At 47.4% G+C, this 16120-nt stretch overlaps 1 protein-coding gene across 1 annotated transcript in view; it reads right to left on the bottom strand.

Annotated features, from left to right (window-relative positions):
* ZC3H3 (zinc finger CCCH-type containing 3) overlaps positions 1–16120 on the bottom strand; it is a 1788705-nt gene that overhangs the window by 265033 nt on the left and 1507552 nt on the right. The gene's annotated exons all lie outside the window — the stretch shown is intronic.

Consider the following 16120-nt stretch of genomic DNA (forward strand, 5'->3'; position numbering starts at 1 on the left):
GCTGTAATGAGTGATTAATCTGTAGGATAGTTATTTTTTTAGGATGCCACACCTACTTCCCCCCCTGACTCCACCCACTTCCTATCTTGGCTCCACACACTTACTCTACTGGCTCTACACACATCCTCAACTGGCACTGCTAAAAGCCAGATGTAATGTCACCGCACGGATACAGTGGGTCCCAGCACCTCGAGGCGCATGTGGTGTATTAACGCCAGTCTGTCCGATGCACAGTAAGTAAAACTTCACAACACTCGAAACACACTTTTACAAGTGGTACCCTACAGCACAAAAGGTACCTTTTATCCACACGAACATTTATCACATGGAAGGGACCATGCATCACGCAATGCATTTTTAGGTCTCGCCTAGGCAGCGCTTGCGCTGTCTCTTCAAGACATGCTGTATTCAGGATTCGGGCATAAAGCTCTGCCCACTTTCCGCCCATCTTTTTAATTGGCTCCTGTCCCTGTCCTTTGTAAATGGTGGCTTTTCATTGGACAATAGGTTTAGTAGTCCCTTATTAGTACCGCCTTAAGGCACTATTTTCTTAATTGGCTTCAGGCAGAACAAACACTTGGTCCTAAGCTAGGCTGGCAGTGGTTACTTCACTCACTAGAACATCTCACATTTATATGAGACCGTCTATAAATTTCCCTTCATCAGCTCCAACCTAATCCGAAATTAATGTAATGATTCTTTTGTCACATTTCAAAGCTATTAATTGGATATATGGACATAGCTATTTGAATGTACTCGCAGTACTGTCTTGCATGCAATGCATTATGGGTAGAGTGGATTTACCATATTTTCTGCAGGGTGCAGTACTATATGTGACCAAAAGAGATTCCCTTTTAGCCACATATGGTACTGAACCATGCAACATTTCTAGGTAAAAAACATTGTTTATTTTATAAGTTTTTATATAGAACAGGCTAGACCCGTGGGTATCAGAGCACTTTACAACATGGTATAAGTATACATGATGAGATATGCATTCCAAAATAAACATTTTGAGACAATACATTAGAGGGGTGAGTCTAGGGGTGGCTTAGGTAGGTGAATCTGTCGGTCAAACCACCAGTCCTTGATGGCCAAGGCAGTAAGGAGAGTCAACCGGGTTGTCAGAGTATGGTTCAGTTGGCTTTGTCGGTAAAGTATTTGTCGAGGAGATGGAGTTTAAGTTCCCTTTTGAAGCAGGAGAAGGAGGAGTTGCATCTGAGTTCAATAGGGAGAGCGTTCCACAGCCTAGGTACATTACCCGAAAAGGATTGGGACTGGGTGGATTTCTTTTTCAATTTCGGAGGGATGAGAAGAAGTGAGTTAGAGCTTCTCAGAGTCCTGGCTCGTCCTGCTTTCACAAGTCTGCTGTTTAGGTCGTTTATAATTTATAATGCCAATAACTCCAACTTTGTAGACATGCACTCCTGGTGTCTTGCTCACTAGGGACCTCTAGGAGCAGCCTGCGGTACTGCACCTAGACATACAAGGCAGGCTCCTGGCTCACTACGCATGCCTTTTCAATGCAATAGGTCTCGCATTACTGAAAGTATGAGCTATTGGAGTTGCATTATTATTTGCAATGCCAATACCTCAAACTATCATTAATGCAAGACCTATTGCATTGGAAATGCTTGTGAATACCTGGTACTCGGCCGTTTAACACACAATGGAGACGCAGGATCCTCTTAACCCAGTGACTTACTTTACCATACAGACATTTGCCACACATCAGGCTCTTTACCACAGGGACGGACCTTAAACCTTTACCAGAGGGATTAATCACATGGTCCTAGGCACTGAGGGCCTTTGATCAGACACACCATGTAATATCCATAAAGTTTCTTTTAGATCGAAACAAGACGTCACATATTCAAAACAGGAGAGGGTCACCAAGATTATTCACAATAATATTAGTCAGCTGCTGTATTACAATATTGAAAACACACGTCACTATCCCTGAATATTATATGTAAACACATTAAGAATTTGGAGAGTATGCCTGGGCACCGTCAGTGACTTGGCTGAGGAGGGCCTGAAAGAGCTGAAACTGGATCATAAATTCAAAACTGTTCTGAATAGGGTCCCACGAAATACGTTTGGCCCAGGGACTGCTAAATCCTTAAGATGTCCCTGATCAGTCCTTCTGAAACTCAAGCCTTCTCCCATCATTTGTAGAAGTATTCAGTGTGCATGTCAATTTGAATGAAGCTGGGATTCTCAGTATTTTGTCTGACACATTCATTCACTCCTGGCTTTGTACACAAAATCTCATTGTACCACAGGGCTTGTAGGTTTGAGCAATACACATGAGCTTTTTAAAAAAAAAAAAAAAACATAAAAAGGAAAGTTGATTGCAAAGCTAATACTGGCTGAAGCTGCAACTTGCTACTTACCCCTAAGCCTTTATAACACCCACCTCAAAACCTTAAATAACCTCCCTGTTCCTACCCAAAAATGTATGTGTCCTTGTGTAAACGTAACTGGTGCTTATATAAAGCACTCCAATACCTGTGGGTTGGGTTCGATCTATATAAATCTGCACACAAAAAACTACATTCTCCTACACTTCAGCTGTACTGTTGACGTTTGCAAGGCTTTGGGCAATAGCTGCAGCAGGAGAACAAGAAAGGAAATTCTGATGAAAAGCATGACCAGTTCTTGCACAGATTGCAGTGTTGGTGCTGAAGGACGCTGTGTTGTAAGACTTCAGAAAGACGTGAACTCGAGGACTCCCAGAGCAAGAGTGAAGACAGCTCTACATTCTGTGGGAACATCTTTCTGTGGACCATGACGTCATCGAGTGATGCTATCCCTTCATCACATTCCACTCTGTTGCAGGCATGGACGATCTTGCCCACTAGATGTCCTGGGCTGTTATAAAGCACGGCAATACTCAGACAAAAACAATCTCCAGCGGAGCGGGCATCTTACCACGTGTGGCAGTGCTGGTAAATTGGTCCTATCCTACCACACGACGCACATGCAATTTACAGTGACTGTGCATGACACAATCTAGTCACACCCAAGATTGTGCCTGGACCTGGGTGGGCCACCCTCTGGAAATACCAGACAAACATGCAACCGAAGCAGGACAGAACATTTATTTTTGATAATTGCTTGGCCCATCTCACAGGGGAGAAAAATTCAATAGCCCCAGCCCTGTTAAATCAGAGCCGGTGCTAAGCACCGTAAACCACCGGCACAAATTAAGCACTGCCGTAATCCTCACTGATTACAGAAATCGTCATTACAGAGTCTCTATCCAACACTGTCTCATGGATAGCATGTGAAATGCATCCACGGCATGGAAACAGAAAGCTTGCCTATCCCTACCGTACCAATGTGTATGTCTATGTTAATTGTAAAGACAAATCTGCTCCATCTTTGCATTGCCATACAAGTAGATGCATCTCAAACCTCCGTTGGTATCTACCAATACAGTATCTCCAGGGGACGATGGTGATGGGAGAGAACGCAATGACTGTGACAAAGAAGAAGCAATCTCAGGTATCAGTTCAGTCTATACCAAGACGCTCAATTTCCTTGCCACAGCACTTACTTTTGGAAGCAATCTCAAATAGTAACTGTTAAACTTTGACCACTGGCAAAGAGAAAACAGCAACACAACATGATCAGTCATCTGCAACAGCAAGGGATGTATTTAATGCACAACCGAAGTGCAATCAGCGACAAAACACCTCTAGATTGAAGTAGAAGAATACGTCACATCCAGCTTACAATGCAGAATGAACGTACTGTAGAGTTCCTCCGTCGTCATACCAGTAAAGATAATTCTTGGAAGGGGGTTATCGTGCTGTCATATCCCTAGTAAATTGTGGAATGCCATCTAAATGACCGCTTGAATCCCTGGACTATTATTATCCAAGGTAATAAACAACCCAACAAATCCCTCTCCCTCCCAACGACCTGTACAAAAGACACAAGGAACAATAACACACAAGGCAGGGCTTTTAGGATTTCCCAGATCTATTGCAAGCCTTATACCCAATCTATGAAGTGGGGTTGGGTTTCCTAGAAGACCTGGTAGGCTTGACTTCCATCCTGTTATGGGTCAAGCTATGGATAACACCGGAAGTGAACTTCACACGTAGGATAGTGGATAACAGTTTGAACCAAACTAATGTGCAAGCCATTCCCTTGCTTAAATATGTTAAAAAATACCCTTCAAGAACTAGGATTAAACAAACATATTATGTGGGTGGGGACAAAGTGGGGAAAAGTCTGGCGCGGCACCTTCGGGCTCGGATTGCGCGGGCGCTTATAGCCAAACTCAAATGTCCGGATGATACTTAGGACATCTCTGAGCTGGATAAATCTGTGGTCCTCTTGGATTTTTATAGGACACTCTATGCGGGCGCTCCATGCCCCCTGGAGGCAATCACTGAGTTCTTACATTCTTGCCCGTTAGACACTATTAGTGCTCATTATAAGGACTTGATGGAGGAGCCCATTACGCAGGAGGAAATTGCGAAGGCTCTGAAGCAGCTTCTGGTGGGGAAAACCGCAGGACCTGATGGCCTTCCCTTGACTTTCTACTGTTTTTTTTATCCACAACTGCGGGAACATTTACTACATCTTTTTAACAGCTTTACGGAGGTCTCGGGTCTTACTCCAACTATGGCGGAAGCAGAAATAGTTCTTGTCCCTAAACCTGGGAAGGACCAAGGTCTTCCTCAATCATACCGTCCTATTGCGCTCTTAAATACTGACGCTAAGATCTACACCAAGAGCCTGGCAAACCGGCTTGTCCTTCATCTTCCGGGTTTGATCCATATAGTGAAAAAGGTACAGATTAGAGGAATACCGGCTTGTCTAGTGTCCTTGGACGCTGAGAAAGCCTTTGATCGCATGGACTGGCGCTTTCTCCGGGGAGGTACTGCATAGGGTGGGCGTGGGCCCTATGATGATCTCTAGGCTGATGGCATCTTAGGATAAACCTTGCTAAATCACATGCTCTTAATCTCACCCTCTTGATCTCGGAATTTTAAGCTCTTCAGGGTTTGCTCCCCCTTCAATGGTCGGACAAGTCAATTAGATATCTGGGGTTAGATCTGACCCCCTCTCTCTCTTCTTGGACATTGGCTAACTGGCCTAGACTTAGGGGGGCGATGCGGGAAGAACTATCTAGTTGGAGGGGTCTTTCTCTTGCATGGCTGGGACGCATATGCTATAAAAATGTCGCTTCTTCCGAAGATCTTATGCCTATTTCAATCTCTCCCAACCCCAATACCCCAAGCTGACATCCTCTTCCTTCAGTGAGATTTTACCTCCTTCATATGTGGGCGGTCGCGCACGCGTTTCTCTAATAGGATTCTGATGCTGCCTTGGTATCGAGGCGGTCTTGCGTGCCCTAATCTGTTGGAGTATTATTGGGCCTGCCATCTTCGGTATATCTCAGAATGGGGGGTTCGCGAGAGCGAGAAACATTGGTTTTACAATGATCGCGCGGTCTCTTGCAGGCCCCTATGGGACTTAGCTTGGCTCTATTGTGGAACTCGATCCCGTAGTGCATATATTGCTATCCCTACTAACACAGTGCTGGAGATATGGGACAAATTGTCCGTCTCTCGTAACCTGACAACCTTCTCTTCTCCTAATACCCCCATTACGCGTAACCTCATGTTTCCCCTCTCAGTGCAACCGTGGGCATTTACAGCGTGGTCTGATGGTGAATGCCACGTTATCCAAGTCATGTTTCACGAGGACAAATTACTTTTGTTTGATCAATGCAAACGATCCTTCCACCTTCCAGAGGGGGCACGGATGCAGTATTACCAGCTACGTCATTGGCTGCTAGCACCGGCATATACTCAAGGAGCCACTAGAAAGCTCATGCCGTTTGAAACTCTAGTGCGCCAGTTCGAAGGGTCGCGGGTACTGATTTCACGCACCTTATTCTGTCTTGCAACACTTACAACAACCCCTACCTCACACTTATCAAAAGCAATGGTACTTAAACTTGGGAGAGGACATAGACCCTGAGAGCTGGGCACGGCTATGGCAGGAAATACCAAAAATCTACCGTAGCACTGCGCAACGCGAATAAACCTACAAGCTCATGTCCCGCTGGTACTTTACCCCGGTTCGACTACATCAGATGCTGCAAAATGTCCCCAAGACATGCTGGAGATGTCAGGCTGATAGAGGAGACTTCCTCCACATCTGGTGGTCCTGCATTAATTTGGAAATGTTCTAGAAGGAGATTCCCAGCCATATATAAGACGTGGTGGGGTTTCCTATCCCCGCTTCCCTGATGATTACGCTGCTAGGCATTAGGCCCCCGACCTTAACGGCCATGAACTATTCAGACTGGTGTTTAATACTACAGATGCTGGGAGCAGCCAGGCAGTCCATAGCGTTGTTTTGGAAGAAACCCCACCCTCCACAGTGGCCACTTGGTTCCTCCGTCTATGGCAGGTTTTAGCCCTTGAATTGCTTACTGCACGTCTTAAACACGCAGAAGCTAAGTTCACTCGCGCTTGGCAACCACTTCTCTAAGATGGAGCACTCCAGATTAGTCCCTCCTAGACTTCAAGCTTTGCAACTGTTTGACGATGCCTTGCTCCCTTATGTGAGGGGCCACCGACAAGACACCGCCGATTGACTGTCCCCATAGGAGAAGACTCCCCTACTCCTCTATCCTAGATCCCCTAACCCATCCCTGGTACGAGATACTGTTAGGATGCTTCTTCCTGTTCTCTCATAAGGGTATGTGATTGGCCACTATTTGCCCCCCTCTTGGTTCCCTCCCTTCTTCCTTTTTTTTTTATCTTTCTCGTTTTATTTCTCCCCTCTTTCTTGTTTAATATGGGAAATGAGCCCCAGCAATTGCTCAAGTTGAAGTGTCAAGTTGTTTATCACGTGACCCAGGGGAGCAGGTTCAATCAATCAATCAGGGAATTGTAAGCGTGCTACTCACCCGTGAGGGTTTCAAGGCGCTGAGGGGAAGGTCCGCAGATTTGTTTAGCTGAAGAGCCAGGTCTTGAGGGTCTTCCTGAAGGTGTTCAGGGAGGCGGCGCGTCTGATGTCTGACGGTAGCTCGTTCCAGGTCTTGGCTGCAATGTGAGAGAAGGATCTTCCACCTGCTCTGGCTCTGTGGATTCGCGGGGTTTCGGCCAGTGCGAGGTTGGAAGACCTGAGGTTTCTTTTGGGTACGTGGAAGTTGATTCTGTCGTCGAGTTATTTGGGTCAGTTGTTGTGTAGGCATTTGTAGGCGTGAGTGAGGATTTTGAAAGTGACTCTTTTCTCCACAGGGAGCCAGTGGAGACTTCGTAGGTGTTGACTGATGTGTTCATGTCGGGGGATGCGGAGGATGAGTCTGGCGGCGGTGTTCTGTATTGTCTGGAGTTTGCGGAGTAGGGACTTGTTGATGCCGGCGTAGAGTGTGTTTCCATAGTCCAGTCTGCTGGTGATGAATGCGTGGGTGACTGTCTTCCTTGACTCAGGGGGGATCCACTTGAAGGTCTTGCGGAGGATGTTAAAGCAGCTGGAGGTGACGGCGTTGACCTGTCAGTTCATAGTGAGTGATGAGTCGAGTACGATGCCGGGGTTCTTGGCGTGGTCTGTGGGGGTAGGTGGGCTTCCGAGGGTGGTTGGCCACCAGGTGCTGTCCCATGCAGAAGGGGTGGTACAGAGGACGAGGACTTCTGTCTTCTCGGCGTTGAGCTTCAGGCAGCTGTTGGTCATCCAGACTGCAATGTCTTGCATTCCTTTCTGGAAGGTGAGTTTGGCAGTGGTGGGGTCTTTGGTGAGGGAGAGGATGAGCTGGGTGTCGTTCTGCATAGGATACGATGTTGAGGCCGTGTTGTCGGACGATGGCTGCGAGGAGGGCCACGTAGATGTTGAAGAGGGTGGGGCTCAGGGATGAACCCTGTGGGACTCCGCAGGTGATTTTTGTGGGGTCGGAGAGGAAGGGTGGGAGTCTGATCCTTTGGCTTCTTCCGGTGAGGAATGATCGGAACCAGTCCTGGGCTGTTCCTTGTATGCCTGCGTCGTGTAGTCTGGCGACTAGTGTACGGTGGGAAACGGTGTCGAAGGCCGCTGATAGGTGGAGTAGGATGAGGGCTGCGGAGTGGCCTTGGTCTGGGAGGGTGCGGATGTCATCTGTGGCGGCAAGTAGGGCGGTCTCTGTGCTGTGGTTGCTTCGGAATCCGGATTTGGACGGGTCGAGGACGGCGTTCTCTTCAATGAATCGTGTCAGTTTCCTGTTAACTGTTTTCTCTGCAACTTTGGCTGCGAAGGGGAGGAGCGTGATGGGCCGATAGTTCTTGAGGTCGGTGGGGTCAGCTGTGGGCTTCTTGAGCAGAGGTCTGACTTCTGCGTGCTTCCAGTCATCTGGGAAGGTGCCTGTTTTGAAGGTGGTGTTGATGGTGCGTTGTAGTTCACGTGCGATGGCAGCCGCGGCTCTGTGGTAGATGTGAGGGGGTTAGGGGTCGGTGGGAGTCCCCAGGTGGATGCTTTTCATGGTCGAGGTGGTGCCTTCGGCCGTGATCGGTGTCCAGTTGGAGATGGTGGGCTGGCTGGTGTTTCTGGGGAGTGGGGGGCCGTCTGTGGCACCTGGTGGATGGTCGATGAAGTTGTCATAGAGGTTTTTGATCTTGAGGTGGAAATAGGTTCCAAGCTTGTCACAGAGGTCTTCGGATGGGGTGATGTCGGTGGCTTCGCTGCGTGGGGTGGTGAATTCTTAGTTGACACTGAAAAGTTCCTTGGAGTTGGTCAGGATTTTGTTGTGGATGAAGTTCCTCTTGGTGGCTCTGATCTGGTTGTGGTAGTCCGTCATGGTGTCCTTGTAGGTGGTGTGGTTTTCGGTTGTCTTGGTGTTTTTCCAGTCCTTCTACAGGCGTCTGCAGGTGCGTCTGGCTTCTTGGAGAGCGGTGGTGAACCAGGCGGCTTTCCTGGGGCATTGTCTGTTGGGGTTGCGTAGCGAGGCGAGCTCGTCTGCACAGTCGGAGATCCAGGTGTGGAGTTCTCTGGCTGCCTTGTTTGCGTTGGGTGCCCAGGTGTGGTTGTATCAGGTGAGGGTGGAGTTAATTTGCTCGTCGGTAACCTTGCTCCAGTTCCTTCGTGGTGGGCGTGGGGCCGGTTTGGTTGCCTTGGGTTTGTTGATGGTGAAGTGTACGCAGTGGTGGTCGGTCCATGGCGGCTGCGTTGTGTGGCTGAACTGGATGCTGTTTCCTGCTTCGAAGATGGGGTCGAGGGTGTGTCCTGCTCTGTGGGTCGGTGTGTTGACGAGTTGTTTAAGTCCGATGCTGGCGAGGTTGTCACGAAGGATAGTGGAGTTGGGGTCGCTGGGGTTGTCGAGGTGGAAGTTCAGATCTCCAATGCTTATGTAATTTGTTGAGGCGATGGCGTGGGGTGCGATGAAGTCGGTGATGGTGGTGGTGAAGGGTGTTCGGGGGGCCAGGGGGTCTGTAGACGAGGGTTCCTCAGAGTGTGGCTTTAGGGTGGTCTGGCTCAGGAAGTGCAGGTGTTCGGCAGAGGGGAAGGTTTCGCTGGAGGTGGTGAGGCGAGGGTGCTCTTGTGAGCGATGGCGAGGCCCTCTCCTCGGTGGATGGGGCAGTCTTTCCTCTGGATCTTGTATCCGTCTGGGATGGCAGTGCTGATGTCGGAGGATGCGTTGGTCCAGGTCTCTGTGAATAAGGTGATGTCAGGCAAGAAAGAGTCGAGTAGGTTCCAGATTTCCATGGCGTGTTTGTGTACGGAGCGTACATTGAGGAGGTGTCGCTGGCGGTGTTGGAGGCTGGGGTGGATGGGAGGGTCTGGTGGCAGTGGAGGCAGGATAACTGGCCGTGGGTCGTGTTCGGCAAGGCCTGTTGGCATTCTCTAAGTCTTCCAGGGTTGAGTGTGAGGAGGGTGGTGGTGTCGTAGCGATGGGTAGTGGGAGGTCCAGGGTTCCTGGCGCTGGCCGCGGTTGGGTCGCGGATGGGTGCAGACGGGCTTACCTTTAGTGAACCTTCGGCGCGCCATTGGCGCGACCGCGCAGCAGCTGCCATTAAGTAGGGGAGGTGGGAGGGAGGAGAGGCTGGGAGGCGGGAGCGGAGGAATTCCGGAGGAGGCCGCAGGGGCAGCAGCGGCAAAAGGCGAAATGAACAGGCAGGCACGAGAAAATAAAAACAGTGGTGGAATTAGAGCAAGACACAGATGGGCACAATAACAGTGGCACAACAGGGAAAAATTAAGAAACAAAATGGCTGAGAAAGGTTACGGTGGTTGCAGACAGTCTGGTCCCAGTTGGAGTGGGCAGCAGGCGCAGGAGCGGACAGCAGCCTCAAAGCTCCCAAGGAGGAGGTCGGGGTCTGGAGGTAAGAGACGGCACAGCAGAGCTTCGGGGAGAGAGTGGACCTAGACCGAGGGTCGGAGGTCTTACTCCAGAGGGTCAGAGGTCTTAATTATATACTTATATATTATGTTGTATTATATGCGCCATTTAGTAATATTGCTTTGGACAAGTCTCTGCAATCTTTTCATGATGCCATCTGCCTCCAATTGGATCCGCCTGTTACAGGAGGGAGGGAAGGGGGTCTAGCCTGTATCCTCCAGGAGGTTCAAGGGTGAGCTGCCTGGTTCCTAGCTTGGGATTACTTCCCGTCCTCCGTGATATGGGTGCAAGGGAAAAGGTATTTTCTCCTGAAGCTTGTTCTACTGCTTCTCCTCTATCTGTAATGTCTTGACACTCACATTGAGTGCTGATGGTTTTCATTGGTGCTTTGTTGATGGGGCGCATTGTCTCTAAATGTATGTTATTCTCTGTTAGTTTCAATAAACAGATTTGAAACAAAAAAGATATACACACAAATTTACACCAGAAATGGCTATCTAAAAATAGAAAGCACAATACACAATTAAACGACAATTCAACACAATACAGTGTGAAACCAGGCCCCTGGCTATTAGCACTTTATACTGTTCGCGATTAGTAAAGGACTGTGAACACCACCAGCGTAATTCTGAAAATTAAAAACTACAAAACAACAGCAAGTCAGTTACCCAACTGATGGCATCCTTCAAGCAATGTTCAAAACAGCTAACCAATCACAAGTCTGTAAAATGGAAGAAAACAATTCACTGACTACAAATGTGTTACTGTTCAGGAGATTTTCAGGACTTTACAAGTCACGATCCTACTGAGCAGGAACACAAAAGAAGCAGAAAACAAATTGGGAATAGAAAATATAGGGCCATATGTACAAATCATTGCTAGGGTCGGAAACTGCCTCATTCACAGAATATGGCCGTTTTCCAACCACAGAAATGCTTTTACATATGTACAAATCACAAATTACAATAGGTTAACACGTTACGGAATCGCAATTTATGTTTGGGCTTTTAGTATTTGGAAGAGGCGTGTTAAGGGTGTCCCTTCAAAATACAGAATTGCAGTGGTTTGTATGGACGCTTTGCGACCATATTACAGTTGCAAAATATTCATTTTTTCCCTACTCCTCAAAGCTGGTGGTACCCATTTGCATATGGGAAGGGGTCCCAAAGGGCCTCCTCCCCTTTGTGAATGTTGAATCAAATATTTTTTAAGAGCAGGCAGTGGGCTAAAACGCAATCTCAGCAGGCCACCATCCCTCTGATGGCCGCGATTCCTAATGGGTCATAAATTGCGACCTACCTCAATATTCATGAGGTAGGTCTATTTGCGAACTCATTAGGAATCACTATTTTGTAAATCTTTATTTTGTACATTGGGAAATCGCAATCCCTAAATTTTGTATATATAGCCCATAGTGCATTGGCAACCTACAAATGAAGGGAGCAGTGTCTCAGTGTTTGGAAAAGTGACTTCTCTGTTTGGGGTTCGGGGGTTTTGGTCCATTGAAATGTGGATTCTCGCGTTCTTCAGTCCCTAAACACTCAAGGTCAATGGCTCCTCACTTGGGGTGGGGGAGCAGGCTTAATGAAGGGGACAGGCCGCATCTTGACCCCCAGCAGCCACATGCAAGTGCAAGACCTCAGGCACAAACGGCCCACGCTACACCATGCAGGCCCTCTGTGATCCGACTAGCTCAAATGCCCATCTGAACAAAACATTAAAAGATACTTCAGAAAGGAAGATTGCTCAGCTGTAAATGCAACAGCCAGCCCTCCCTCGGCCTCTGGTATGTGGTAGGTGGCTTCAGGAAGGTCAGCTGCCTCAGCAGGGCCGGTTGCACAGCTTCCACAGGATCTGCTCGTCTGTTAACAGCGAGGAGCTCCATCTCTGGAAACACCAGGAGAGGGTTCGGTCAGGTATGTCACCTTGAAGAGGTTAAGCAAGTTGGAGGGATGACGCTTATGCATATATTTCAAATTCCAAGCAGCGAGGATGCAGACTACTGCGAATCATTGTCCATATACTCCACAAAAGTTTAAAGTTTAGCCACACTGAAGCAGAGTTTCCCTCCTCATGAGACAATGGTATAAGGTTGCAGACTGACACCCTAAATACCAGTTCCCTCAGGGGACGGGGCGGGTCTAGTATATGCAACAGGCCCCATGGGGCACTTGCCATTTGAAAATTCAGACAGAAAATTGAGACCAAGACCTGTGGTTTTCATGATACATGCTGAGAAAGTTTGACACCACAGACAGATGTACCTTGGGTTCTGGCCCTAAAGCCCTGGCAGCTCCCCTGTAAAAACTCTGAATGAAAGACCAGATAGCACAGTCACTAGTATACTCTGAAATGTGCCCAGCGACTCTGACAACGACTACTCTGTTTCAGTGGCCCTGTGAAAAGGTCATTGAAACCATGGTAATCTAGCCCGCTGGCACCCTACATTCAGTGACTTGGCCAAGATACAATATTCATTTGGAGTGGCAGGCTTTTGGGTGACATGGGGCCCTTGACGTATGGGACATTTTGTAAGTGGGGTTAAACCCTTGCACTTAGGGTCGCTGATAAACTAGAGAAAGGGCCGAGGTATAATAGCAGTCTTGAATCCCTCCAGTTCTCTGTTTGCCACCTCTGCCTATTCACTGGAATGGGCAAACACTGCTGCAGGAAATTAACTGTATCCCAAGGCTTTGTGAAGATAGTCAAGTACGACCAGACTTTTGCGCTATAGGTAATAATGGCCACAGGGCACCTACATTCTTTATAGGCACATACATGATTCACTGAAATACTGCTCCTGGAAACTATAACCCACTCCAAAAATTGGAAAAGCTTATTAGTTTAAATTCAGAACTGAATACAAATTTAGCAAGTATATTTGGAAATTTTGTTAAGGTGTGTTATTTATTTTTCATAGAGTGCACATTCACAGACTTTTCTTGACGTAGTAGGGGGAACATAGCACATAGACATACAGCTAAAAACACAAAAAGTTAACAGGACTGGTTTACAAAGAAAACTCTTCAGTCTCTTAATTAAAATTAGCAATGAGGTGGTAGAGTGAAGGTGGACTGGAAGTTTATTGCATCCCTGATCAGAGCCCGGTCATCAAACTTTACCAATGTGGTTTGAAGGATATCCAGCACAAACGTACCAGGGGACCGTAGAGTGTGCTGATGAAGAAGATGAAAACGTACCAGTGGATCGTGGAGTATGCCAATGATGAAGATGAAAACGTACCAGTGGACCGTGGAGCGTGCTGATGAAGAAGATGAAAACGTACAAGTATACAACTAGTGTGTAACCCTGGGTGGACAACTACTCTACGCTCGCGTAGTTTGTGCTACTTCGCGCTACGCAAATTGCACGTAGCACCGTGCAAAACACGTAGCGTAGTTGGCATCTTTTGCTCGCTCGCGGTCCTCAACATCAATTTGGCGACCGCAAGCGAGCAAAATGACATCCCGGCAAGACTTTTTCCTCGTTCGCGATCAGCAACATCAAGTTGCCAATCTCGAGTGTGGAAAATAAACCTCCCGGCGAGATTCTCAACGCGGGGAGGTTAGGTTTCTCATTGCGAGAGGTCGCGTATGCTCGCGACCACTCGCCATGAGAAACTACCAGTCCGCGATGAGAAAGCTGCCGCTCAAGTAAAAATCTACTCGAGCGGCAGAAAATGACAGCTCGCACTGTGCAAGGTGCCGTTTTCAATGATTGCACAGTGCGGACAAGCATCCGACACTGTGCAATCATCGCGAACAGTGCACTACGCAGTTCACGTAGTGCTACGCGAGTCTCGTGTAGTGCGAAGTGCACTTTGCGTAGCTACACGTAGCACTACTACGCGAACTACGTCCAGGGTTAGTAGTGTGTGGTGGTCGGTGTTAACATAGGGTAGAATCTTCTTCAGTAGCTTTAATTGCCAGAAGACGACACTAACTACTTTAGTGGCCTGCTGTTCAAGGGAAAGATCAGAATCTAACTAGATACCTACATTGCAAAATATTTTTGAAGGAGTTTGAGGTCTTCCCATTACTTCTGGCAAAATAGTGAATATCCATTTGTTGGTATCATTTTTGGTGATGTGGAGCTAAGTGTTTGCCGGGTTACTCCTCTTATTGTATCATAGTTCCTAGGAGGAGTACTTGCGGCCATCCGATGAACTATTGAGGTTGGAGCACTTTAGAGGGAATTCTGAACTGAGGCAGAGTTTAACTTAGTTGTTTTTGTAGTGGAAAGCAGTGGATATCAGTTGGGCATCATCCGAAGAATAGTAAAAAACAACTCCGTGGGATAGAGTAGTTGGGCCAGAAGGTGTCAAGCAGATGTTAAACAAAGCGATTAAATAATTGAGCCCTATAGGACACCACAGCAAACGCGTTTAGTGTCAGACTTGAAAGCAGCAAGAAAATGGTCTAGGTCAGAGTGATTACAAAGGATGTAATCCACTTAATAGGCAAGTGATCACAGCTTAGGTCCCTGATTTTGTTAAGTATGGAGTGGTCGCCAGTATTGAATGCCATTGACAAGTCAAGCAACAGTAATATACCGGTATCCAACAAATCGCAGGTCATCTAGCACAGACGTTACAATCACTTCTATCATATCCCCTGTTCCAAAGCCTGCTTGGAGAGAATGCAGCAGGTTACTACATTCCAGAATTGTTGTAGCTGGCTAAACTTAGTTTTTCCAAGATTTTTCCAGGAATAGTAATAGGAAGATAGGGTGCAAGTTGATAGGATCAGAAGGTGAAGGAGTTGATGTTGTTTCTAGATCGTGGCAGATTTCCATGGCCGGGCGCCACTTCCTGAATGAATCAAGAAGGGACTGGACGAAGTGATCCAGTGGGAGGATAAGCATGAAGCTAGTCTTTTCATGATTCTAGCAGGGCAAAGGTTCACCTGTGCACCACAATAGGTGGAAAATGTTCCTGTCGCATCAGAGATTGAGATTTCTCTAAAAGAAGGATCATTTCAATGGCCGGAGGACTGGGGGATAGCTAGACTAGCTGAACTGTTTTGCAGCACAGAGTGCTGCTTAATCCGTGCCCTGATGTGGTCCACTGTAGTAGGAAAGAATACATAAAGATTGTTGCCCAGTTTCTCTGAGGGTGTCGCCTAATTTTGCCCAGCCAGAGGGGCACAAAGGTCCTCAATAACTCTGAACAATTCCATGGCCGATTTAGGGCTTGGCTAATACAGGAAGAATAGCAATCATGCTTAGCCAGGTTAATATGATGTTTACATTGGGAGAAACAGCAGCGTAGTTTGGGTTAGCTTCAAGGGCATACAGAGCTCTCCAATGTCTTCCCACCCTTCTTGTTTCAAAGTTTAATGAGGCAAGTCCCAGAGTAAAGTAGGAGTTGTGCTTTGGCCACATTTAATGGGGCAAGTACAGGTCTTTAATGGTAGTATAGTACTGAGAAAGTGGGTAAGAGTTTGATTAAATATCGTGGAAAGGTGGTTGACGTTACAAGAACTGTTGCTTGAAAGACTGGACAGAGAGGAGGCTGAGGCGGCATCATCAGCCTCAGAGAGGAAATATAACTTCCACCATCTTTCAAGGACTTTCAGTTTTAGAATTTGTGGGCTGTCTCTGCTTGCACACAAAGAGCATAAAAGGAACACACAATTGCTCCAATTTTGGACGGCAAAATACACTCTATGGCCTACTTGTTTCCAATTGTATTAAGGGTGCAAATTCCTACAACCCACAAACCTTCTCTAGAGAAAGTATGGCTCACTTGCAAAGCAAATACAGTGTGGTGCAAAGGTG

Source organism: Triturus cristatus, chromosome 5_1 (genome assembly GCF_964204655.1).
Source record: "Triturus cristatus chromosome 5_1, aTriCri1.1, whole genome shotgun sequence".
NCBI classification, from domain to species: domain Eukaryota; kingdom Metazoa; phylum Chordata; class Amphibia; order Caudata; family Salamandridae; genus Triturus; species Triturus cristatus.